The sequence below is a fragment of the Thamnophis sirtalis genome, unplaced genomic scaffold, assembly GCF_051295495.1.
Source record: "Thamnophis sirtalis isolate CommonGarterSnake01/CBP01778 unplaced genomic scaffold, rThaSir2_p1.2 scaffold_1, whole genome shotgun sequence".
Lineage (NCBI taxonomy): Eukaryota > Metazoa > Chordata > Lepidosauria > Squamata > Natricidae > Thamnophis > Thamnophis sirtalis.
In genome coordinates this window covers 40,205,616-40,230,881 of record NW_028261381.1, presented here as the reverse complement: position 1 = coordinate 40,230,881, position 25,266 = coordinate 40,205,616, and the positions used below count along the sequence as shown (strand labels likewise).

At 43.0% G+C, this 25,266-nt stretch overlaps 1 long non-coding RNA gene across 1 annotated transcript; it reads left to right on the top strand.

The window, feature by feature from the left end:
- Positions 1-437: 437 nt before the first annotated feature.
- Positions 438-9,293, top strand: LOC148049382 (uncharacterized). Its single transcript, XR_015696222.1, has 4 exons — positions 438-803; positions 2,957-3,008; positions 4,176-4,316; positions 8,024-9,293. It is a non-coding gene; the product is annotated as an uncharacterized LOC148049382 (long non-coding RNA).
- Positions 9,294-25,266: the final 15,973 nt, after the last annotated feature.

Sequence of the window (25,266 nt, the reverse complement as noted above, 5' to 3'; positions counted from 1 at the left end):
GCTAGAGACTGCCGAGGGCTGCCATGCTGTCAAATATGGTGTCATAGGTTCACCATCATGGCTCTAGTGATACAATGCAGTGCAGCTATAAAAATATCCTATGGCCATTTTAGTTTGTAAACAAAAGGTTATCCATTCTTTCTTGAGTTAATTTTACTTATTTTTCCTTGTATTTCCTTGTAGTTTTTCTCCAAAAACTCAAGAGAGCATAATCAGTGCTCCTTCCTCCAATTTTCCTCCACAACAGGTAGTCTTTGACTTACAACATCCGTTTCGTGACCGTTCAAAGTTACCTCAGCACTGAAAATGTGACTTATAACCATTTTTTACACTTGCAACCATTGCAGCATCCCCATGGTCATGTGATGAAAAAATCAGACTTTTGGCAAGTGACTCATATTTATGGCAGGTGCAGTGTCCCTGATCCATGTGATCACCTTTTGCAGCCTTCTGACCAGAAAAGTCAATGGGGAAGTCAGAATCCCTTAATAACTCTGTTACTAACTTAACTACATGAATTCACTTAATAAGTGTGGCAAGAAAACTTGTAAAATGAGGCAAAACTCACTTAAAAACTGTTTCACTTAGCAACAAGAATTTGGGTAAGGAATATAAATCCTTCCATTCTCCACCTTTCAATCAGAACTGAAGAAGCTTCTTGGATGAGAAGCAAGATGTCTTCAAGGAAAAACAAAGGAAGTCCACTTGCCTCTTTAAAAAGCACCTTTGGGACTATAATTTGAAAGAAACACCCATCCAACACAGAAACCTAGCTGCCAAGCAAAGCAAGCAACATATGAAAGGTATCTATTGCGGATGAGTTCAATCAATCAATCAGAATAAAACTGGAAGGGACCTTGGAGATCTTTTAGTCCAGCCTCTTCCTCAGACAGGAGTCCCTGTACCATTTCAGTCTCTTTCTGCCCAGTCTCTTCTTAAAACTCTCCCATGTTGAAGGACCTACAACTTCTGAAGGCAAGCTGTTCAACGGGTTAATTGTTCTCACTGTTAGAAAGTTTCTCCTTAATTCCAGGTTGTTTCTCTCCTTGATTAGTTTCCATCCATTGTTTCTTGTCCTGCCCTCTGGTGCTTTGGAAAATAAATTGACCCCATCCTCTTTGTGGTGGTCTCTCAAATACTGGGATACTGCTATCATGTCCCCCCTAGTCCTTCTTTTTTCTAGACCAGACAAACTCAAATCCTGCAACTGTGGGATATGCTGTATTTTCCCGAAAGTGCTGCCAGTTGACACATCCATGATATGAACCATAACGGAACAGGTGTAATCCTACAAGTAATTAGTCTTATTAACATCTTGACCCTTTGAAAAATAGTTTAACACACTACCTTGCAGCTCTACTACAGGGATAGGATATACGGTTCCAATTATATATGTAAGCTATTTCTGATCAAGTTGGGAATAGCGTTGTACTAAAATCCTGCTTTATCAAGATGTTGTCAGTACGTTGTTAAGGACCCTTCAAGTTCTCTCTAAGAGTCCACTCTTGTAATAGAGGGCAGAGGAGTAAAAGTAATAATAATTTTACAGTGTACAATACTTGGATATCACAACCGACAACATCTTTGCTTTATAGTCATAACAGCATCTCTTTTCACAAATTATGAAACCATGCTCACTTTTTGAGCTTTTGAAGTGTTGACGATTCTGAAGCAATAATTCAGAGGCATTCTATGCAGTAGTATTCAGATTCTGAAATATGTGAGACTCTTCAGAGCAATTTTTTGTACAACAATCTATGGTCATGATACCTGGTCTTCTCCCAGCTGTCATAAATTATATGCAACTGTAATTCAGTAACTAAGTTTAATTGTCTATGGAGATTTTCAGTCATTCAGGTAATGGTTGTTCCAAAGGTGTTTTTTCAAAAGGTAACTTGACTGTCTTTGGGTATGTTTTTTTTTGAAGATGTTTCACTTCTCATCCAAGAAGTTTCTTCAGTTCAGAATTGAGGAAGCTTCTTGGATGAGAACTGAAACGTCTTTAAGGGGAAAAACAAAGAAAATCCTGTTACCTTCTGAAAAAGCACCTTTGGGGAGTACCCATGTTTGATTCTTAAAACCTTTACATCAATCCAGTTTCACAACAAACCATCATCATGTCCAATCAGCACTGTTTGTCTTAGCAACCGGTTGGGATTTTTGGTTGAAAAAAATAGCAACATTAAGTCACGTTAGAATGCAGCAAAAATTGTTGCAGGAGAGATGTATACCTCGACAGCTCTGCCCATTAATGAGTGGGCATTGCTCATTTGCTCTTTTACTGTTTGGCTTTCCCAAAAGATTCTCCAACTTGACAGAGCAACACAAAGTTCAGAGCAATCTCCTTTCATCTTTGGGGAAGTAATTCAGAGTGTGAACTGAACTGATAACTCCTGATTATGCTTGAAGAATTTCTAGCAGCTAGCAGAATAAAGAAACACACTATGGAGACTGTGAGAACTGATTCCTAAGCACACCGAATTGGGGCTCCTCCCTCAGGTAATAAGAGAACTCAGTTAAAAGTAAGTTTTAACAATGGGGAAGTACTGCTTTCTCCTTTTTTCAGGGCTAAATTTAGATGCTGAGCATTGTTTCAGTTTCCACATTCTTTTAAAAGATCTTTTAAAGCCTTTTTGAATTATTGGAGCATTGAGTTTTGCCAACATTGGTTGTATCATTTATGAGAAATGCAGGGTAACATATATCATCCTTGGCCCATTTTTAACCATCAGTGTAAAATATAATTATTAATGTAATGATTCATTATGCTATTTACAAATTTTACTATTGTAATTGGGTATTTCCTACAGTGCAAGGCCACAACCTATGGGTTCAGTGAGGGAGCTAGAGTGAAGATTTTTTTTCTTTGGTACAGCTACAAATTTTTTAAAAAAACATTACTGTCATTTCAGCTCTTCATAATGCTTATATAACAATTGGTATGAATTATTTGCAGTTCCTTCTGTTAAGGGTTTCATTCCTTGGTGGGAATTAGTTACAAGCAAATAGTAAGTAAAGTCATTATTTTATTCTCTTTCTGATATCCATCTATTTCTGTGCCAAACAGAAAGCAATAGGGAAGGGGCAGATAGATCTTAAAACTGAAGGTTTAAAATTAGGGTGTTGACCACAAATAATTAGGAGCACTACTTAAAGACCTATGGTCATCTAGGCTAAACAATGGTAGCCTAGCTGTTAATTACAATCTGACTGATAACGTTATTCTAAATTGAGATTAGAGAATGATTCACAACATTGAAAAGGTTAAACCTTCTGAGTAATATTTCTTTTTCTGATTCATAAAAATTAGAACTACAAAGAGATGTCACATGAAGTCTCCAGTGATGTTGCATCACACGTTCTCATATCTTTATATGACATAATAACAACCTTTTTTAAAACAAGATAAATAAACACATCTTATTTCCTCTATACAGACAAAGCAGGAGTACTCCCAAGAATATCTATTAGCCCTTAAAAGCACTGAGGAAGACTAGCTAGAGCTCATTTATTAGAAAACCCAAATCCCGACCTTCACCAAAGGCCCATGAGCCATTTCTGGAGGATAGATGGCCACAAGGTTTAGCAGGTCTCCTATTTCAAATACTTAGGAGTAGTCCTACATTAAGCCACCAGTAGGAATCCCCATGGGGACTATATTGCTGAAAATGCTCAGAGTAGCTCATCTACTATCCTTAAATTCCTCAAGACAAGACACCGTCACTCAGTGGCGGATTAAGACTCACTGGTTGCCCTAAGCACCAACAAATCTTGGTGCCCCTCTCCTTTGTACAGACTGTACAATTCTTCATTTTTTTTCCAACTTTGTGGTGTCCCCTTGGGCCTGATGCCCTAAGCGCATGCTTAATCTGCTTATTGGTCACTACATTCCTGCAGTGCTCATATTATTTGTCTTAGCATCTAGAAGCACGAAGTCTCAAAGTTACATAGACCTTATTTAGACTAAAGAGTTTGAGCATTCCTACATAGTAGCAGTAGATTCAATAAGATTGCTTTATAAATGAAAAGGAAGCAAAATAAACACAAGCATAAATTATCCTTTATGGTAGGAAGACATTGCAGACACATTCCTAAAAATACGATATATCATTTTGGTGTATAAATTGAGCTAAAGCTCTGATTTTTATTCTAACAAAGTAATCTTGCATTTACAGATGGAAGAAAGCATGACAGCATATCTTTGAATCTTTCCTTGTTGTGGGAAAAGTTTCCCAAACTACTTTTTAACTTCTACTTCTGGCACTTCTCAAGAGATGAACTGTGATCTTTAGTCCCTATTATGTTTATGTATAAAGGTAAATGATTCCCCTGTCCAGTCATGTATGACTCTAGGAGATGGTGCTCATCTCTGTTTCTTAGTTGAGGGAGCCAGCATTGTCCAAAGACATTTCCATGGTTATGCAGCCAATCTGACTACGTGCTAAGGTGCACAGAACTCTGTTACTTTTCCACTGAAGTGGTGCCTATTTATCTACTTGCATTTGCTTGCTTTCGAACTACTAAGTGGGCATAAGCTGGGGCAGGTAATGGGAGCTCACCCTATTGTGCAGTACTTAGATCTTGAACCCTGGATTTCAGCTCTCTGGCTAACAAGCTTGGTGTCTTTAACCGCTGATCCATTGTGCCTCCTATCAAACTTAAAAAACAATCCATCCTTAAGTATGTTACATGAGAGTTACAGAGAAGGATACTCTTGAACTGAAAAAAAAACCCTGCACAACAAGGAGGAGATTGAAAAGCTAAAAAAAATTCCCTTTTTGTTTTAAAATGTAAATTAAGGAAATCTTACCATTTTTTAAAAAATAAGAAAGGATTTTAGTACTCAGGAGGTAGTAAGAGCCATGGAAGAAATATTCTTACACATGTCAAAGACAAAAAATGCACCTGTTTTCAGCTCCAGAGTAAAATAGATTGAAGTAAACAGGATTGGACTTGAAGGCCCCAAAATGATTGTGCAAGATGTTTTCTCTTCTTCTCCCTGTCTTCTTAATTGTGCAGGAGCCTTATAAATCCTTTGTTGTGGATAATTGAGACTCAAGGGAAGATGTTCCCTCTGTTGTTACACAGCCTAAGTAGTGGAAGTCTTACTGGCAAATTGGAGAATGTGTCTTGAGCTGTCATATAAGAGTTGTGTTTCTAACAATTGCCCGTTGTCAGGAGTTCGATCCTCACTGGCTCAAGGTTGACTCATCCTTCCATCCTTCCAAGGTTGATAAAATAAGGACTCAAAATGTTGGGGCAATATGCTGACTTTGTCAAACCATTTAGAGAGGAATGTAAATCACTTTGAAGTGGTATATACAGTTAAGCCTAAGTACTATTGCTATTTAACAGATATATTTTATTTAAACTTAAGGTAAAGGATGTTTCATTACAGATATTTCAATATAGAAACATTTAATAATAACTATATTTGTGGAATTGTTATGATTTCCATACTGTTATTATTTGACTCTTTGCCATGTATATTTTTTTATATTTTAGTTTTGTAACTTTTTCTTAAACTAAAACAAGAGAGTATTTTATTCCATAATTATATTCATATTGAACTTCTTAAACTTGCCATATTGTCCCTATTTTCTGCTTTCAGTATAATTTTGAATTTTAACTTTTCACTTTTGAAAACTAATAAAAAAGTATTAAAATATGATATTCCATAGCTTGAAATGGTACAGAAATGAGTGAACTATGTTCAAGAAATTTGAGTCCCCAGCCTATAAAGAAACGCTAAACTATTTGGGGATTTGTAGTTTATAAATAACAAAAGACAAATAAATATTTTGTAGTTTGCAGGAAAGACAAATAAGAATGCTGTTCTATACATGGTTGTAAAATTCCACCTAATGTGGATGAAAGAGATTTGTCTTCCTTAACATTAGGTACTGTGTTGTTGAATCATTGCTTTCTGTTGGCAGATTAATATTTTTGATGTTTCTTAATACTGATATTTTAAGTCATTTTTCTGGATTCTTACAGAAACACTGTCTATACTCAGTTTGGATATGCAAACCATTATTGAGACTGTTAAAGATCAATGCACCATTAATAAAAAGCATCCTGTTAACAGTCCAGTTATTGCTTCATTTAAATGACTTTTATTTTATTGTATAAAAATAATAAGGAAAGAAAAAGTGAATAAGGAAAACTGTTCTAAGAACAGAATCCACCTCATAATAATGATGAACAAAGATAGATTATCCATGTGATTATTAGAAGATTATATAGAAGCAATCTATCAACAATGCCTGATAGATGATAGATAGATAGATAGATAGATAGATAGATAGATAGATAGATAGATAGATAGATCGATAGATGAATTAACCAGCATATAGCAATAGCACTTAGACTTGTATACCACTTCATAGTGTTTCACATCCTCTCTAAGCAGTTTACATTACAGAGTCGGCATATTGTCCTCAGCAATGTGGGTCTCATTTGACTGATCTCGGGTGGGATTTTAAAAATTTAGCAACTGGTTTTCTGCCCAGTTGCTAGGTGGGCATAGCCATGGTGGGAGGGAGGGTGTTTTCACGCTTTCCAGGCTCCAGAGACTTTCCTTGAGCCTCCAGGAGGGTCTACCCTGGACTCTTGAGGCCCTCTGGAGGCTGGAAATGGTCCCATTTCTGGACTTCTGGAACTTCTGGGAGGCCCATTTTTGCCCTCTCCAGGCTCCGGAGGCTTTCCTTGAGCCTCAAGGAGGGCAAAAATGTCCTCTCCTGGGATCCAGAGGCCCTCCAGAGGCTGCAAATGGGCCCATTTCCAGACTTTTGGAACTTCCAGGAGGCCCATTTTTCACACACACACACAAGCCTCTGTGAAGGCCCTGCACTTACCTGGTATCCAAAATGGGCTGTATGGAGACTCCTGGGAGGGGCATGGCAGGAAGGGCTAGCCAGTCCTTGCAACTACTGGTTCTGTGAACCAGATATAAAACCTGAACCAGTCTGAATCAGCTGAATCCCACCCCTGGATGGAAGGCTGAGTCCACCTTGAGCCAGTCAGGATTGCACTTCTAGCTGTGGGCAGAGTCAGTTTACAATCCTGCATTCTAATCACTGTGCCACCACAGCCTTTGTATTATCAGCATTGCAAAACCTTTGCTGGTTGTGAAGTCATAACACAGGGGTGTCAAACTCAATGTCATTGAGGGGCTGCATCAGGGTTGTATTTGACCTTGGGGGATAGGGAGAGCGTGTCCAGGGTGGGCATGGCCAGCTCGACATCACTCATTGAGGCTCTGTTTACAGCCACAATGCCCCCTCCATTCCTCAGCAAAAATGAAGCCCTGGAGGGCATGCACAACCTGCCTGGGCTCTGTTTTCACCTGCAACAGCCTCCTGAAGCCCTTTTCTAGTGAAAACAGAGCTTGGGGAGGCCAGATCTAAGCATGCCATGGGCCAAATCTGGCCCCTGGGCTTGAGTTTGACACCCCTATCATAATAGATGCCATTGTGTAGCCATCCTTGGCTGAGTTCAGGAAAGCTAACCATAGCTGGACTTGGTTAATAACTGGGTGGGAGACAAGTAAGAAATGCCAGGGATGTAAACCAGTGATGGGATCCAAACTTTTTAGAAAGATCCCATTGGTTCTGTGGGTGTGGCATGGCTTGGTGGGCATGGCAGGGGAAGGATACTGTAAAATTTCCATTCCCACCCCACTCCAGGGGAATGTTATTGCAAAATCCCCATTTCCTCCCGATCAGCTGGGACTCGGAAGGCAGAGAATATCTGGAGGCAGGGCCAGTCAGAGGTGGTATTTACTGAACTACTCAAAATTTCCACTACTGGTTCTCCAGAACTAGTCAGAACCTGCTGAATACCACCTCTGATGTAAACTAATCAGGAAGATTTCTGGAATAAAGCAACAACCAGCCATTTCCATGTTACTGTCAAGAAAGCAGCATGAATGAGTTCCTGAAACATGGTAGCAGGATATTGCTGTGAGGAAAAGCATTGATGAACTAGGCATCCTTCTTTAATTCTTTTCTTTTAATTCCAGGTAATTGCAAAAAAAGAAAAAAGCCTCCTCCCAAGTTGTGCTCCAGAGCTATGGAAGAGAAACAGCAGAGAACAGCAACTGTAGCAGGCTGATGTTTTCCACACATGCAATTTCACATTTTCTTTCCATTGCTCCTTTATTACCCTGACGTACTCATTATCATCAGTCATGTTTTGGAGAACAGAATTTTGCCCAAAGTCCTAATGCAAACAACACTGAAGTCAGCAGTTTGGAAAGGCATAGTTTGCATGTTGCAATAATTAACTAGCAGGTAGCTAAAAGAATGGCAGAAAGCAGATTGCTGTCAGGCATATTTAATGGCTTTTAAAAAAAGGTGATCCCTGAAGCCTATTTACTTAAATAAAGGAGGTTTTAAAAAATAGATTCAGAATATAAAGTTTTATCTCATCAAATCAAAATCTAAACATGTGTTCATCTTATTGGAGCATTAAAAGGCTGTTTCAGTAATTCCCCAACTGAACCCATTTTATATCACTTTTTGGTGTTCAAATCTCCGAGATAATTTACATACCCGTATAAATAATTTAAAAAAGAAAATAAGCATCTCATATACTATACCTTTTTGATTTTTGTATAAGAAGAAATGATGAGGAGAAAGAGATGAATTCCTCTCTTACCTATTAAGTACAAACTAGATATATGACTTAATATCATTTTATGTAATCAGCTTATTAACTTTTAAGGCAGTTCTCTTAGCAATATGAAAAATAGGAAATGAAGCATATAGACTTTGCAGTTCAAATTTCTAAATAATCCTCCAGCAGAATTCCCAGCAGTACAGTGCTTGTTCGGATGTAGAAAGAGAGGTTATAGAACTGACAGAGATAATATATAATTGACAATGAAGTAATATTGTCCCAGCATCAATCTCTGTGTGTCCATAAAACTGTGCAATATCCATTTCCATTGTCCTCCTGTTTCAAACTATTGGTATATAATTCAAAAGAACACAGCAGTCCAACAAAATAAATGTGTCTTCCAGAGCAAAACTGATATATATGAAATAACTTATGTTTAAAAGGAAATCATTATGGCATGTATTCAAATTATACGAACCAATGTTGCAGTTTGAACATCCAATTACTTTTTGACTTATATAAGACACTTTCATCAGGTTCCAAATCTGAGACACAGCACAAAAGGAAGGAGGGGAAGAGAGGGAAGAGAGAAATAAACAAACATAGGCAAGAGTTCTTGGTCTTTAGCACCAAAAATAGTCAGAAATCTGGTAACACCTTTTTCAACTGACAAATATTATTAAAGATTTTGTGAACTGCAGTTTACTTGTATAATATTGCCACGTGCTGGTTTGAAGAGGGAGGGAGGGAGGAAGGAAGGAAAGGAGGGAGGGGAGGAAGAATAGGAGAGGGAGGGGGCAAGGGGAAGGAAGAGAGGGAGCGAGAGAGGGAGAGAAGTAGGGGGAGAAAAGAAGGAAGGAGAGGGGATGGATGGACGGAGGGGAGGGAGAAAGGAAGGAAGGAAGGAAAGAAAGAAGGAAAGACAGAAAGAAAGAAAAGGAAGAAGGAAGGGAAGACAGAAAGAAAAGAAGGAAAGGGAGGAAGAGTAGGGGAGGGAGCAAGGGGAAGGAGTGGGAAGGGGATGGAGGGAGCAAAGGAATCGAGGGAAGGGGAAAGGAAGAAAGGAAGGAGCAGGGATGGATGGATGGATGGATGAATGGATGGAAGGGGAGGGAGAGAGGAAATAAGGAAGGAAGGAAAGAAAGTAGGGGCAGGAGTAGGGGTTAAAATGGGGAAAATAATTAGAAAGAAAAGAAGAGGTTGATGACATTTTCCCCCCAGGCAAAGCCAATGTATAAGCCCCAACAGTTCCATTTGCTCTCTGTTTTAGCTCTGACCAGCAGTCAGAGAGCCAGCAAAGTTTGTGATGACCCATTGCTGTTATCGTTCCCTATTAAATCCTTTTCATGGATTTTGGGATTCAAGTGTGTAATCCCTTGTCTTTGTTTCAGCCAGTGGGACAAAAGGCCTTCAATTCTGGCAGTTCTGTCAATTCCCTACAGTAATTGTGCGCAGCAAAAGCAGACCAAGAGGAGCTGTTGCCGTGTAGTTCCGCCATGTGAAATAGGAAGAGCAAAGTCCAGAGGAAAACAGTGGTACAGCAACCCAAGGAATCCTGGAAACCTGTCATCTTCATAGTTGCACAAAGCCAGTGATGACATTTTAATAGCATAGTTGCTCAGAGCTCTCGGAGTTTGCAAAGAAGAAGCCCCTTCTAGCCGGGAGTTAAAATATAAGAGGCCCTGTTAATCTTTGTATCTAATCATCTAACCACTTTGCTACGGGGCACTGAGGAAGAAGCGTTCTTCTGCTTTGAATAAAAATAAAATAAAAACCAACAGATTCAGGAAGCTTCTTTTCCCTCTATTAGAAGAATCATAATTTCTGGCTAATGTCAGACCTTCAAACTGTGTTTGGGACAAAGCCACTGAGAGCCGTTTTAAGAATGAACAATGCTAGCCTTGATGACTAATATTTTACAAGAACATACTAGCCTGTTATTTGAGGAGCTGACTCTTCCTGATTCCATCTGTTCATCCCATCCAGCAGATGAGGTATGTTGCAGGTCCTGTCTGCTAAAGAGCCATACCTGATAGGTTCCTTTTCTGTTGTGCACCTGTCTCACCCAAGGTGAGATTTGCTTGATCCCTGTCAAATTTCTGAAGTCCTTCAAAATGTGGCTGTTTCAATAGGCTTGGGGGTGGGAGGGTAACTCAAGGGAATGGTGAAATAATGAGGTGGCTCCATTTTTTGTAAAATCTCATGCTCTTTCCTATAATATATTTTAATTGTTTTTATATATATTTAATTGTGCATCACCCAGAGTCATAGAATCATAGGACTGGAAAGAACTTTGGAAGTCTTCTAGTCCAACCCCTACTCAAAGCAGGACTCCTTATACCATCCCAGACAAATGGATAGCCAATATTTTCTTGAAAACCTCGTGATGGAGGTCTCACAACTCCGTGAGGCAAGCTATTCCATTGACCAATTATTCTTACTATCAGGAAATTCCTCCTTATTTCCATATTGCATGTTCTCCTGATGAGCTTCCACCCATTCCTTTGTGTCCTGTCCTCAGATACTATGGGAAATAAATCATCGGCTTAAGGTCGACTCAACTTTTTATCCTTCCTAGTCAGTAAAATGAGGACCCAGATTGTTGGGGGCAATAGGCTGACTCTGTAAACCACATAGAGAGGGCTGTAAAGCATTGTGTAGTGGTATGTAAGTCTAAGTGCTATTGCTTAAATATGGGCCAAAGTTTACACAATAATAATATCTAAGACATCTTATGAAAAGACACTTTTACTTCTATGGAACCCATGGTAAATCTCCATAGACTTCGATGGCCTTGAACACAGAGCAGTAATTGAGAGAAATGATACAAGTTTTTTGATTGAGTTGAAATGGGGGTATGTGTTTGTGTGCCTTATAGATTTCTCAGGAAATCCTAAAAGGTCTTTCCTGATTTTTATGAGAACTGAAGTCCTGCAGTCTAGGAGGCCTTTTTAATGAATCTCCAAGCAGGAGGAGAACTGCAGTATTCCTCTAGTTTGCACAATTGTCTTTTCCAATTATTCTGTCAAGGCAACAGACAGACTCAGTGGCATTGCTTTAAAGATTTAATAGCGGGGGAAGAGAAAAGACTAGAATGTCAGAAATTGTTTCTCTCTCATACTAAAAGCACCAAAGTTTAAACCTGGCCCTCAGAGAGTGCAAAATATGAATCTTATCTTGCATTGCTAAAAACAATCTTTTTTTTAGTAAATTTCTTCCACCCTAATAACACGGTTGATCCAAATAATTGAACTGAAAAAGTAAAGCTGCAAATATCACATGTGCCATTTCACAGGTAATGAGGGAGGGGGCAGATGGAGGTGTTTGCAGGCAATCCAAAATGGAACGCACATCCTGCTGTCAGGTGAAAATATGTGATATTCATAGCACCTCTAGGAATGCACTATCCAAGGTATTCTGGGAGCTTCAAGTGATTTCTTAAGAGCACTTTCAAAGCAAGTTGCTTGTTGCTTGCAAATAGTTGAACTCTTTAAGTAAGAGGTTAATTAAAAATATCAGATGAAAATATTTAAGTAAATGTAAACAACAACCTCCAACATTTCAAAATAAAAAGACAAATACAAGTAGTGACTAGTGTCTAGAGACAATGGAAAGAAAGGGAATAATTAGTTAGTGAAAGTTCCTCCTTTAAGAATATTTTTTTAAATAAAACTTTCTACTTTGAGGAGGAAGATGTTGGATATGATTGCCATTTATTTGTAAAAATAAAATAAGTAAAATAAAATAAAGGTAAAGGTGGTGCTGGAGAAGACTCCTGCGAGTCCTTTGGACTGCAAGTCGATCCAACTGGTCAATCCTAGAGGAGATCAACCCTGACTGCTCTTTAGAAGGCCAGATCCTGAAGATGAAACTTAAATACTTTGGCCACCTAATGAGAAGGAAGGAATAATGGGAGAAGAGCCTAATGCTGAGAACAATTGAGGCAAAAGAAAAAGGGAACGACAGAGAATGAGGTGGTTGGATGGAGTCACTGGGCATGAGCTTAAATGTACTCCAGAGGATGGTAGAGGACAGGAAGGCGTGGAGGAACGTTGTCCATGGGATTGCAATGGGTTGGACACGACTTTGCAACCAACAATAACAAAGGTGGGATACAAAAAATAAAACAAACATTCACTTTCCCCTATTTATGTATTATGTTTGATTGTCAGGTGCAAAGAATCAGGACCATAGGTTGCAGCATAGAAGATTTATTTAAGTGTATACACAAGAATCTGGCCAACTAAAGTTCACCACTAAATTGGCACCAAATAAGGGCTAACAGAATTCAGGAGAGGTTGGACTTGGAGTCCTTATGGAAACATAATGACTCTAAGCTGATGATGCCTTTATCTCTGCCCTCAGCTCTGCTTGCTCCTCTCCTACATTGAAGAATTTAAAGTGACTATATGTTTATGAAAGCGAGGGGAGTGGATAAATGATAGGCATAGATTGGGAAAAGCAGCTGTGACCAGGCAAAAATGCTTCCTAACCCAATGTCTGTGGGTAAACCTTGAGTGGGGAATGAATGAATGAGTCCATCGCCTCTCATGTGTCTGTGGATGTGAATGTTCAGTTCATCCCTTCTCCTAAAGGTAAAGATTCCCCTTGCATATATGTGCTAGTCATTCCCAACTCTATGGGGCGGTGCACATCTCCGTTTGAAAGCTGAAGAGCCAGCGCTGTCTGAAGAGGTCTCCGTGATCATGTGGGTGGCATGATTAAACGTCAAAGGTGCATGGAATGCTGTTACCTTCCCACCAAAGGTGGTCCCTATTTTTCTACTTGCATTTTTTACGTGCTTTCAAACTGCTAGGTTGGCAGAAACTGGGACAAGTAATGGGAGTTCACTCCATTATGCAGCACTAGGGATTTGAACTGCCGAACTGCCAACCTTTCTGATCTGGGGCAGTAAGTAACTATAAGTATAATCTTTATTGTCATTGTACTTAAATACAATGAAATTGGTAAATATTTATAGCCCCAGAAATATGAGAGGAGATGGACTTATTCATGTATTCCCCACTCTAGGATTACTCACAGGCATTGACACCACTGTTTTCAGCTACGTGTTTTATTAAACCACACCCAACTTTTTTAGGAACATGATGATGTCCAGAGGCAGCCTCACAAAAGTGTGTGTGTGTGTGTGTAGGAGAGAAAAAGAAGACAACAATGAGGAGACAAGGAAGTGGGAAGCAAAATCTGGATTTACATTTATTACAGGCAAGCAAGAGCTATCAGCCAATTGCTAGGACCACAAGGTACAATAAGTAGCCATTGTGGTATGATTCCTTCTTGGAAAATAATCTGGAGCTTTGTAGCAACCAGAAGAGGAGCAACCAATGAGGCAGCAGCTAATCCCAACCAATGTAAGAACTTTGAAAGGAATCCAAAGTTGTTTGCCACTTTACAGACTTCAAGAGTTTTGTTATAAGACTTATTTACGAGGCTCCAAAGCCACTAAGCAAAGCTTAGCCAGGTCAAGTTAACCCGGGTAAGAGGAAAGGTGTACGCTACAATAAAGTATATTGTACTGTTTTCTTCTATGCTGTGATATGCCTAGTATTTGAACAACAAAGAACCCTCACAATATGTAAGATATGTATGATACAATACATAATATATTTGTTTTCGGTAATCTTTAGCAATGCTCCAGAGCTGCATATTTTCCTCAGAAACCTTAGGAAAAGTCTCCACATCCCTCTTGATATTTTTTCCAAGTTTGCTTTTCCTTGTAAAAAAGAGAAAAATATAAGTCAAAAGGCAGTAACTTCTGCCCTTCTCCTAGCCTCATTTTATTGTAATCCCACCTACCTGTATTTTTTTGATTATAAGACGCCCCCCCCCCCAAAAAGGGTAAAAATCTGGGTGCATCTTATACACTGAATACAGCATTTTTGGCCTCCCGAAACCCGACCCCTTCACAAAAATGGATGTGCATAGGCTTTGGGAGGCCTGCAAAGTGCTCTTGGGGGCTGGGGAGGGCAAAAACGAGTGAAAAATGGGGTCATTTCCCCCCCTCATTTTTACCCCTGCTAGCCCCCAGGAGCAATCTACAAGGCTTCTAAAGGCTATGCATGCCCTTTTTTGGCAAAGAATGGGCCCATTTTCCTGCAAAACAGGCCTTTTTGGTAGTTTTTGACCCCTCCAGCCCCCAGGAGAACTTTGCAGATGTCAGCCTCTGCTTTGCTGCTGCTTTGGCTGCCATTGAAATGGGGAGGGGGGGCATGGTATTTGGGAGGGGACTGATTGTTGTGTTGGAGGGAGATTCTGGAGTTTCCACTGCCCGTCTTGCTGCGCATGCAGAGGAGGTTTCCCGCCAAGGCCAACGGCACCGACATTCCATCTTGGTGATGCCTTTCGAAGTTATCTCGCACCTGACACTTGGGAGAATTATGATTGGACTGTGCATGGGATGCCAAGGGGTGGGGAATGGGTTATACAATATATCATTTGCTTTTGCGCCTAAATAATCAGACTTCGCTTTGCTACGCTTCTGTTCATTTATAATTAGTAAAAGTACACTTGATTTCTATCAATGGAGTCTTGTGGTTTTCTTTCCTGATTATCCAATGAAGAGGTGCTGACAATTAAGCGAAGTCTCACACACCCCACCAGGAGTTTCAACCTACCGTGGGAGGTGTACTCACAAGAAGGAACAAAGGAAAATGTCATTGCATGCGAGCGATGAAGAGGAGAATGAAGGGGCAACTGCAGACCCATCTTTACCTGAAAGGCTGGCTGGCCTAAGAGTAGAAGAGCCTACGGTTTGCCCCCGATGGACTTTGGGAGTTGGGCAAAAAGAGGAATCTGAAGAATTGGATGCAGGAGTCACCAGAAGGAGACTGAAAAAAAAAACCCAGCTGAATTGGAGGAGGCTATGACCGAGCAGAAGACCCGAGGGAGAGCGATGGAAAGGGAGCAAACAGAAGAATTTGAACAAAGGTACTCCATGCATAAATTTAGGGAGGGTGAAGAGGCCGAGGGAGGTTGGGAGCAAGGAAACCCAGAACCAGCCTCCCCCCCCCAGCCAGGGCTGCTACCAGAGTAGGGGGCCCCCCAGAAGACGCCGAATGGCAAAAGTCCCACCCTTAACAGTAAAATATAACGGTGATCCCAAGAGGTTGGGCCTTTTCGTCATTCAAATTTGGAATTATATGGAAATATATGCTCTGGATTTAGAAACCGATGAGATGAAAGTGAGGATGGTTTTGCTTTCATTGGAAGAAAAGGCAGCCGATTGGATGGTGAGCTTACACCAATGCAATTCCCCTCTCCTGAGAAATTTTAATGACTTTATGGCTGCACTGAAGAGGAGGTTTGATGACCCGCTGATTGAGAAATGCGGGAAGGTGAAATTTATGGCCCTAAAGCAGGGAAATAGACCAGTGGCTGAATATGTTCAGGATTTTCAATAGCTATCAGAGTATATGAGGGGGTGGTCAGAAGAGGCCCTCCTGGATCAGTTTGCCTTGGGATTGAAAGAGGACATTTACCAGCAATTCGTTAACAGACACCTTCCCAAACGAGTTGTTGCTTGGTACAAAAATGCAGCAGACGTTGAGTTAGATTTGGTTAGACTTCAACGTGCAAAAGAGAAAGAAGCGGAGAGGTCACCCCCACCCCCAGCCCCAAAAGCCCCATTTCGCATCAGGAGTGAGGGGAGGGGAAGCTCTGCCAGCAAAACCAAGCCTTTCACGTGCTTCCGTTGTGGAAAGGGACGCCATCGCGCCATGGATTGCCGTGTTAAATTAGCCCAGACCGCTCCACCCCCTACCAAAAGGGAGGGAAAGGCAGGCAAGGTCCCGGGGAAGAAGAAAGAGGCTGCGTGTGCTGCTGAGAATGTTCCCCAGCGTTTCCAGCCGGAGGAGGAGGAAGGGGACGTGACCACCAGCTCCTCTGATGAATCCGATGATGACACCTCGCATCGTTGGGTGAGTTCAAATAAAGGCCCCATGTTAATCCCAATTGAGCGAAGGGTGAGATGGAGCAACTTTCAGCTCTCCTAGACTCCAGCTGCTCCAGATGTATGATTAGTCCAGCAATGGTTGAGAAATTGGGCTTGAAGTTGAGGACTTTGAAAACCCCTATTGTTTTTTGCCAGATCGATGGGTCCATTGCAGGCGGGGGCCCAGCCCATTTTTACACTGAACCTCTAGAAATGAAGATGGGAACCCATTTAGAGTTAATCTCTTTTATTGTTGCACCTGGGATGGACAGACCCCTTATTTTGGGACTCCCCTGGCTTCATAAATGGAACCCTTGCATTAACTGGAGGGACGGGTGGCTGCGCATTCGGACCAGCGCAGCCCCAGACGGGGAGGTTGAAGCCTCAGAGCCTGCTGGCTCCAACCCCACTCTGGCCGCCAGGGGCCAGGAGAGAATTGAGGGGGAGGAGAAGATTCCAAAAGAATATTGGGACCTGAGAGGAGTTTTTAGTGAAAAATCTTCTGATAAGCTTCCACCCCACAGGCCCACTGATTGCACCATCGAGATTTTGCCTGGGGTAGCGCTTCCGAAACCCCAAATATATTCTATGTCACCCAGGGAGATGGAGGAGATGAGGAAGTTTATTGACAAGAACTTGGAGAGGGGCTTCATTGAACCAGCCAGACCCAAGGTGGCTGCCCCTGTACTATTCAGAGAAAAGAAAGATGGCTCTCTTCATCTTTGTGTCAATTTTAAAAATCTTAATTCTATCGCATCCCAAAATCTCTACCCATTGCCTCTGATGAAAGATATGCTGTCCCAGCTGGGGAAGGGCCACATTTTTACTAAACTGGACTTACGGGAGGCATACTATAGGGTCCGGATTAAGGAGGGAGACGAGTGGAAAACTGCTTTCAACTGCCCCCTGGGTTGTTTCCAGTTCCGTGTAATGCCGTTTGGCCTGCAGGGGGCACCTGCAGTCTTCATGCAGTTAATTAATGAGGTTTTGCATGACCACCTCTACAAAGGCGTTATCGTATATTTGGATGATATCCTTATTTACACGCAAACACGTGACGAACAGGTCCGCACAGTACTAAAGAAACTCCGGGCTGCGGAGCTTTATGCCAATTTGTCCAAATGTGAATTTCACCAGGAGAAAATAGACTACCTTGGCTATCGTATCTCCCACGCAGGTGTGGAGATGGACCCTGCTAAAGTCAAAGCGGTCACTGAGTGGGAGGCGCCTCGTACACGCAGGCAGTTGCAGAAGTTTTTGGGTTTTGCCAATTTCTATCATCAGTTCATCCCTTCTTTTGCCAAAATTGCACTTCCCATCACTAATTTGTTGAAGTCCAAAGGTGGGCCGAAACCCAAGCCTAGCAAGCCATTGAATTGGACCATGGAGTGTCAAGCTGCTTTTGAGAAGTTGAAACGACTTTTTGCCGAGGAGCCGGTTCTGAAGCACCCGGACATGGACAAGCCGTTCGTAGTTCAAGCTTATGCCAGCGATGTGGCGGTGGGGGCCGTATTACTTCAGACCAACGACCAAGGTAAATTACAACCTTGTGCATACACCTCTCATAAACTCACTGACACAGAAAGACGTTGGACGATCTGGGAGAAAGAAGCATTTGCTGTTCGTTGGGCTTTGGCCACATGGCGCCATTTCCTGGAGGGCGCTAAGTACCCGTTCGAGGTATGGACTGACCATAAGAATTTGGAGGCTTTGAGAACTCCCAGGAGGCTTTCCCCTAAGCAGATGCGCTGGGCTCAACATTTCAATCGTTTTAACTTCACCCTGAAGTACATCCCGGGGGGGAAGAACTTCATGGCTGATGCTTTGTCCAGACTCCCTCAGTACAACTGCTCTAAACTCAGCGTTGTCAAGCCCGTTGTTCCCACGTCAAGCCTCGCTGCTCCTGTGGTTACTAGACAACAAACACGCTCTAAGGTAGACGTGTCTCAAGATTTTCTTTCTGACCTCAAGAAGGCCCTTCCTCATGATGATTGGTTCCAGCAGCATCAAAGTGAATGTACCATGAGGGATGATTTGCCATGGATTGGGGCGAAGCTTTACGTCCCTACCTCTCTTCGTCTAGTAGTTCTCCAACGGGCTCATGATTCCAGGTTAGCGGGGCACTTTGGATTCGTGAAGATACTACATCTTGTAAAACGGCAGTTTCGGTGGCCCTCTTTGAAAAAGGACATTGAGATTTATGTCGCCAGCTGTCCCGTTTGTGCGGCTGCTAAATGCCCGCCTGGAAATCCACAGGGTTTGCTCCAGACTGTAGCTCGCCCTGTCACCCCATGGAAGGAGATTTCTATGGACTTCATTGTCGAACTTCCTGAGAGCCAGGGGCACACAGTCATATGGGTGGTTACTGACTTGTTCTCCAAGCAAGTTCATTTTATACCTTGCCCAAGGATTCTTTCTGCGAAAGCCCTCGATAAACTATTCATTTCTCACATTTACTGTTTACACGGAGTGCCTGATCGCATCATTTCTGATAGGGGCGTGCAATTCACCTCAGTGTTCTGGAAAGAATTTCTTAAGCGCATTGGCTCCGCCCAGGGCTTAAGCTCCGTCCATCACCCTCAGACTAATGGGGCTTGTGAGAGGACTAATTCTGTTCTGGAGCAATATTTATGTTGTTTCATCAACTACCAGCAAAATGATTGGGTGGACTTGTTGCTGCATGCGGAGGTGGCTTATAATAATTCTGTGCATAGCAGCACTGGTTTCACCCCTTTCCGGGTGGTGTTTGGCCAGGATTTTGTTCCTATTTCAGAAGTTCCTCATGAACAGCCACAAGTTTCATCGATCTCTGAGTGGAGTGAGCGTTTACGGCATGTTTGGCCTTTGGCACTTCGGGCTTTAGACGCTGCGCATCGCGCGCATAAGAAACAGGCTGATAGGAAACATGCTAAACCTTATGATTACAAGGTGGGAGATTTATCTATCCACGAAGTTCCTTCAAACTACACAAAAATCCAAGAAGTTGGGACCTAAGTATGTGGGCCCGTTTCCCATCATCAAGGTCATCAATCCTGTTTCGGTTCGCTTGCAGCTGCCCAAGCACCTCAACCGTGTGTATCCTGTTTTCCACATTAATCTCGTTAAGCCTGTTCGTTTTTCATCTATACGTCCGCAGACTTCATCATTTTATTCCCAGGCCAAATGCAGTCTTTAAAAAAGAGGTCGACATTCCTCCTTTAACTGGATCAAGCTAAAGATGTTGAGTTCAACTTCTGATTCATGCTTTTTTTCTTCATGAACAGTATGGAAAGGAGTTTTCACTGCTTTTCCTTGAGTATTTTATTGCTCAAGCCTTTAGCCTTGTCATTTCCTAGTGGTCTCCCATTCTTTTTTTTTTTTAAAAAAATGTCTATTTCAGTTTAAGTTTTCAAGGCTTGCCAAGATCAGGTAGTTGTCTTTCATTCTTACCTGGAATATGCATATAATCAGCATATCTCATTAGACGCCGGCATACAGCACTTGGAAGAACTGCAATATCTGGCATGAATAACATCTGGAAGAGTAAATACATCAGCCTCACAACCAAGTGCAGATTAGTTAATACAATTATTTTTCCAATTGCTACTTATAGCTGTGAAGCTTGGACTCTGAAAAAGACATGTAGGAGAGGTGTGGACACCTTGGAATTGTGATGCTGGAGGTAACCATTACACACCCTGTACATGGCCATGATAGCAAACCTATGGCACGTGTGCCACAGGTGGCACGCAGAGGCCTCTCTGTGGGCACACCAGCTGTTGCCCCAGCTTAGCTCCAGTGGACATGGACGCATGCCTCCTGCAAGCCAGCTGGTTTTCAGGTCTCTGCAGCACATGTGTGGGAGGTAGGGTGCATGTGGGAAACACATGTGCACATACGTGGGGGGAGGAATGCATGTGCATTGCATTTTGGTCATTCATGTGTACTCCTGAACCTACCTGGAAGCCAAAACAGGGCGCGGGGATGCCATGCGAAGCGCCCCCACGCCCCGTTTTGGTCCTGGAAATCCTGCTGCACCAACCTGGAAGCCAAAATGGGACAAAGGGAAGGCATGGCAGATCCATGTGGGGGGCATGAGCAAGGGGCACTTGCATTGCATTTTGGGATTGTACTCATGCACTTTGGGCACTCGGCACCAAAAATGTTAGCCATCACTGCCCTATAGGCTGGAAAAATACAAGGAAGTCTTTGATTGAACCTCATCAAAAATATAACTTGAAGCCAAAGATCACTAAACAGAGATGTCATATTTTGATCATGTCATGAAAGCTGACTCACTCAAAAAAAAGTCAATCATGCTGGGAGTGATGAGTGGAAAAAGGAGAAGGGGCCACCCTAGTGCTGACTGGACATCCTATAAAGGATGACACCAGGATGACCAGGGTGGATCTGAAGGAGGCAGCGCAAGACAGAGGGGAATTGGAGAATGCTGATCCATAGAATGGCCAAGAGCTGGACACAATTGAATGGCTGATGACAACAAATCAGCATATGCAATAATGAGGTTCGTTACTAAGAGCTCTAACCTTCCTTTTGTCCAAATGATTAAGTCAGGTACCCCATATAAAAACACTTACAAAGAAGTTGGACTGAAATTGGACTTGATCCTAGATTTATCAATGCCAATACTGGTGGTTTCCCCCCCCCCCACTATACCACACTCAATCTCCATTTCTTATTCAAAGCAATGTTAACTGTGTGACAGCAGAAGAGGCAGCATATGAATTACCTATCATCCAATGACATTTCTAATTATAATTCAAAATGAAGATGACTTTGATTGTTCATACATGTTACTGAAAGCTGATTACAAGTCATGATATAAGAGGCACAATTATTAATGTGGTGTCGGTATTCGCATCTTCCACTCCACTATCAGAAAAGCAAGTAAGAGGAAAGCATTTAATTAGGAAGCTTTCAGTATTAATTTTCTAGTTTAATAGGCCTTTCTAGCTGATAACAGAACTGATTATATGCCAGGAAAGAACTGCCTGGATCTTGCCTTGTTTTCCCTTTCCCTTGACAAGCTGGGGATAAAGATTGGGAAGGGAGTTGTATATTAATTATTTTTAAAACTCTTTCTCTGCCAGTCAAATTCATCTAAGAGTAAGTCAAACCCTTTTGCTCCCACACAACTTTCTGTGCTATCTAAATATTTTCCGCAGGATGAAAAGAATCACATGGTGCCATAATATAGGGATGCCAAAATATGAAGCTCACCATGTTCAAACAGAGCAAAGCCAATTCAGTAAGGATCAGCTCCATCTAAGGATGATTATTTACACACTGCTTAGAAAGAAAAGGAAGATATTGATGCCATGAAATAGAACTAAAGGAAGATATATTTTTTTCATCCTGAAATATCAGGTTTTGTGGACTTTATGTTGCCAGCATTCCCAGCTACATAAGAGACACCACAGACTGAATCCAGTTCAGCTCCTGAGAACACCATTTTAGCTGTCATGGATGTTGAAGTAGTATGGACCAACAATTCTCACAAACACAGCTTCCAAACTTTAAGAGGCATCCTCATTGATGCCAGAATAGCAGGCCTGTCTTCCAGATTATGTACTCACCCATAATTGCTTCACCTTTAGTAACATCATATACCTGCAAATTATGGGCAGCAGGGATGAAATGCCCAAACAGGTAGTAAAAAAATGCTTAGCAAAGCAGTGACGTGCGGTGAGCTTCATGGCCAGTGAGGCAAGCGTGAAAGCCCCGCCGAAGCCCCGGCGCCGCGTCTGCCATAGAGCGGAACCCTCACCGGCCATGAAGGTCACCGAACGTCACTCGGCAGTTCAAACTCTGCTCTGCAGCCCAAACTTTCTTCTCCCAGCAACTTGGCCTGTTGGACACAGTGGTGGCGGGGGAGGAATGGGCTGGGTGGGCTGGCTGGCTGGGGAGGGGGGAGCCCTTTAAAGCCCTGCTGCCGCGTTGTCCCAGCAAGACTTCCTTTCGGCTCGCGGTTTCCCTTGCCTGCCTTAACCAAAGCTTGGCGCCCTGCCTCGGCTTTCGCGCTCTCCCTCTCTCAGCTGTGCAGCAGCGTCGGCGGCAGCTCTCGGCCTATGGCGGCAGCGTCGCACAGGCTGTGGAAGGAGAAGGAGGAGGAGGAGGGAACCAAGAGAGGCATTTAACGGGCATGCGCCCCACACCAGCTCCGCCTGACACCCGAAGGGCTTTGCAGGAAGAAATGCGGCTTGAGGCACAATGACGGTCCTGGGTGTGGGGCGCACGCCCGTTAAACGCCTCTCTTGGTTCCCTCATCCTCCTCCTTCTCCTTCCACAGCCTGTGCGATGATGCCGCCATAGGCCGAGAGCTGCCGCCACCGCTGCTGCACAACTGAGAGAGGGAGAGCGCGAAAGCAGAGGCAGGGCACCAAGCTTTGGTTAAGGCAGGCAAGGGAAACCGCGAGCCAAAAGGAAGTCTTTCTGGGAAGACGCAGCAGCAGGGCTTTAAAGGGCTCCCCCCTCCCCAGCCAGCCAGCGCACCCAGCCCATTCCTCCCCCACCACCACTGTGTCCAACAGGCCAGGCGTCTCACGTTTATGGCAGATATAAACGCGAGACACCTGTCCTGTTGGGACACAGCGGCGAGAACGTCCCTGTCGCCTCTGCGCTCTGCCGCCTCGCCCCCCGCCTCCTCTGACCCCCACCACTGTAAAGAAAGAAAACACACACACACACCTCACAATAAAAAAATTACAAATTAAATTACAATAAATTTGAATCCCCCCCTCCCTCCGTCCAATCCACCTTTTCCAGCTGTGGAAACACTCTCAACTCTCCTCTTGTCCACCCAACGTAAGCGTGCTCAACGTAAGCATGCTCATAAGGCATGATTCGCTGCTCCCCGATCAGGAGGTGGGAGAATCAGTGCCTCTTTTGCATATGAAAGTTTTCGCTTGTTAACTCCTCCTTAACTTTTAAAAGGCGAAAAATTCCTTAGGCAAAAGAGGCCCCGAGTTCTCTGGCCTCCTCCCATAGTTAACACTGAGAGCAGACACCAAGCCACTGTGACTTTGAATCTGGTAGCAACTACCCTGGCTTTAATTATTTAAAAAAAATTATTTAAAATTCTTTCTTTTCCCTTAAGAGACCGGTGAGGCCCCACCTCCCCTGCCTCTAGTGACTGCACGTCCCTGTAGCAAAGTAAAAAAAAAGTTCAGATGATCAGCTGTGCCATGTAATGGTAGGAACTTTTGTTAAACATTTTTTTAGCATTTGGGGTTTGTTTTTGCTCCCAAGAGGCTTCCCTGAGGCCTGCTACACCAAAAACGGAGGGTGGGAGATCCATTTTTACTCCCAGGAGGCTTCCCTGGAGCCTGCTAGGCCAAAAACGGAGGGTGTGTGTCTGTAGGAATGCTGAGAAAGAAAGAAAGAAAGAAAGAAAGAGAGGGAGGGAGGGAGGGAGAGAGAGAGAAAGAGGGGGAGAGAGAGAGAGAAAGGAGAGGGAGGAAGGACCACAAACCTGGCAGTAGACTCAGCTTCAGAGGATTCCTTGAAAGAGCACAACAATCCAGGGCGGCAATGTACCTGGAAGTCACCTAGTCCACCCACCCTGTTCAAACAGGACATTGTTAAAGTGAGTTTCTGTCTTTTGATCTCCCACAACATAGCCACGTCCACCCAGTCATATGACCTCCACTAAACCACGTCCGCAGAACAAGTTGGAATTTTTTTTAGATTTCGCCACTAATTGGCAGGCACAGTATGCACGGCTCTACATTATGTCAACATCTTCACAGCTGATTCTAGAACAACACTTTCTTAATATTCATCCCTTGAAACCATAAACTAACACAGCTCCCCTCCTATACTATTTAAATATAGCAATAGCAATAGCAGTTAGACTTATATACCACTTCATAGGGCTTTCAGCCCTCTCTAAGCGGTTTACAGAGTCAGCATATTGCCCCCAACAATCCGGGTCCTCATTTTACCCACCTCGGAAGGATAGAAGGCTGAATATGCAGTACAATGAATCAGTTTCAGTTTCTGAAATTATAAATGGGAAAAGATTATTTGGTGAAAAGCTATTTGATTCTGGACTGTATTCTTAGAAGACTAGCTCTCCATGAACCTCAAAATAAGCCCAGTCTCCACAAGGTCATTTGGTTGGAGCAGGAGGATTAACTTTCACATAAATGAAGGGAAATATACATGTCCCCCAGAGGTGGATTGCACTTTCTTTAACAAAGGGTTTGCTGGTTGTGAGCAGCCGGATTCCTTGAAATGCCCGCACGTGTGTGCAACGCAGCTAGGCGGCGGGAGTTCCACTTGGGATGACCCGGCTATGGAGGGCATCCCAAGCGGAGCTCCCGCCACCTAGCTGCGTTGCGCACACGTGCGGGCATTTCAAGGAATCCGGTGTGTTTTTTTTTTAAAAAAAAAAAACCACCATCCGCTCGCAGCTCTTCCCGCCTGGACGCCCAAAGCCTCCCAGCCCGCCCGGGGCGAGTCAGCTGCAGTGCAGCCGGTGGTGGGCAGGAAGGCTTCTGGCGGCTCATGGGTGGCGATCCCACCGCCATCCGCCCGCTCACTACACCACGCCCATGCGAGCGGCAGCAGATGGGCGAGGGAGCGAGCGATCGAAGAAGGCGCCAAAATTAAGCGGGATCTTTTGGGAACGGCCCGGGACATGGGAAAAATTATGAGAAAGCATGCTGTCCCGCCAAATGCGGGATGTCTGG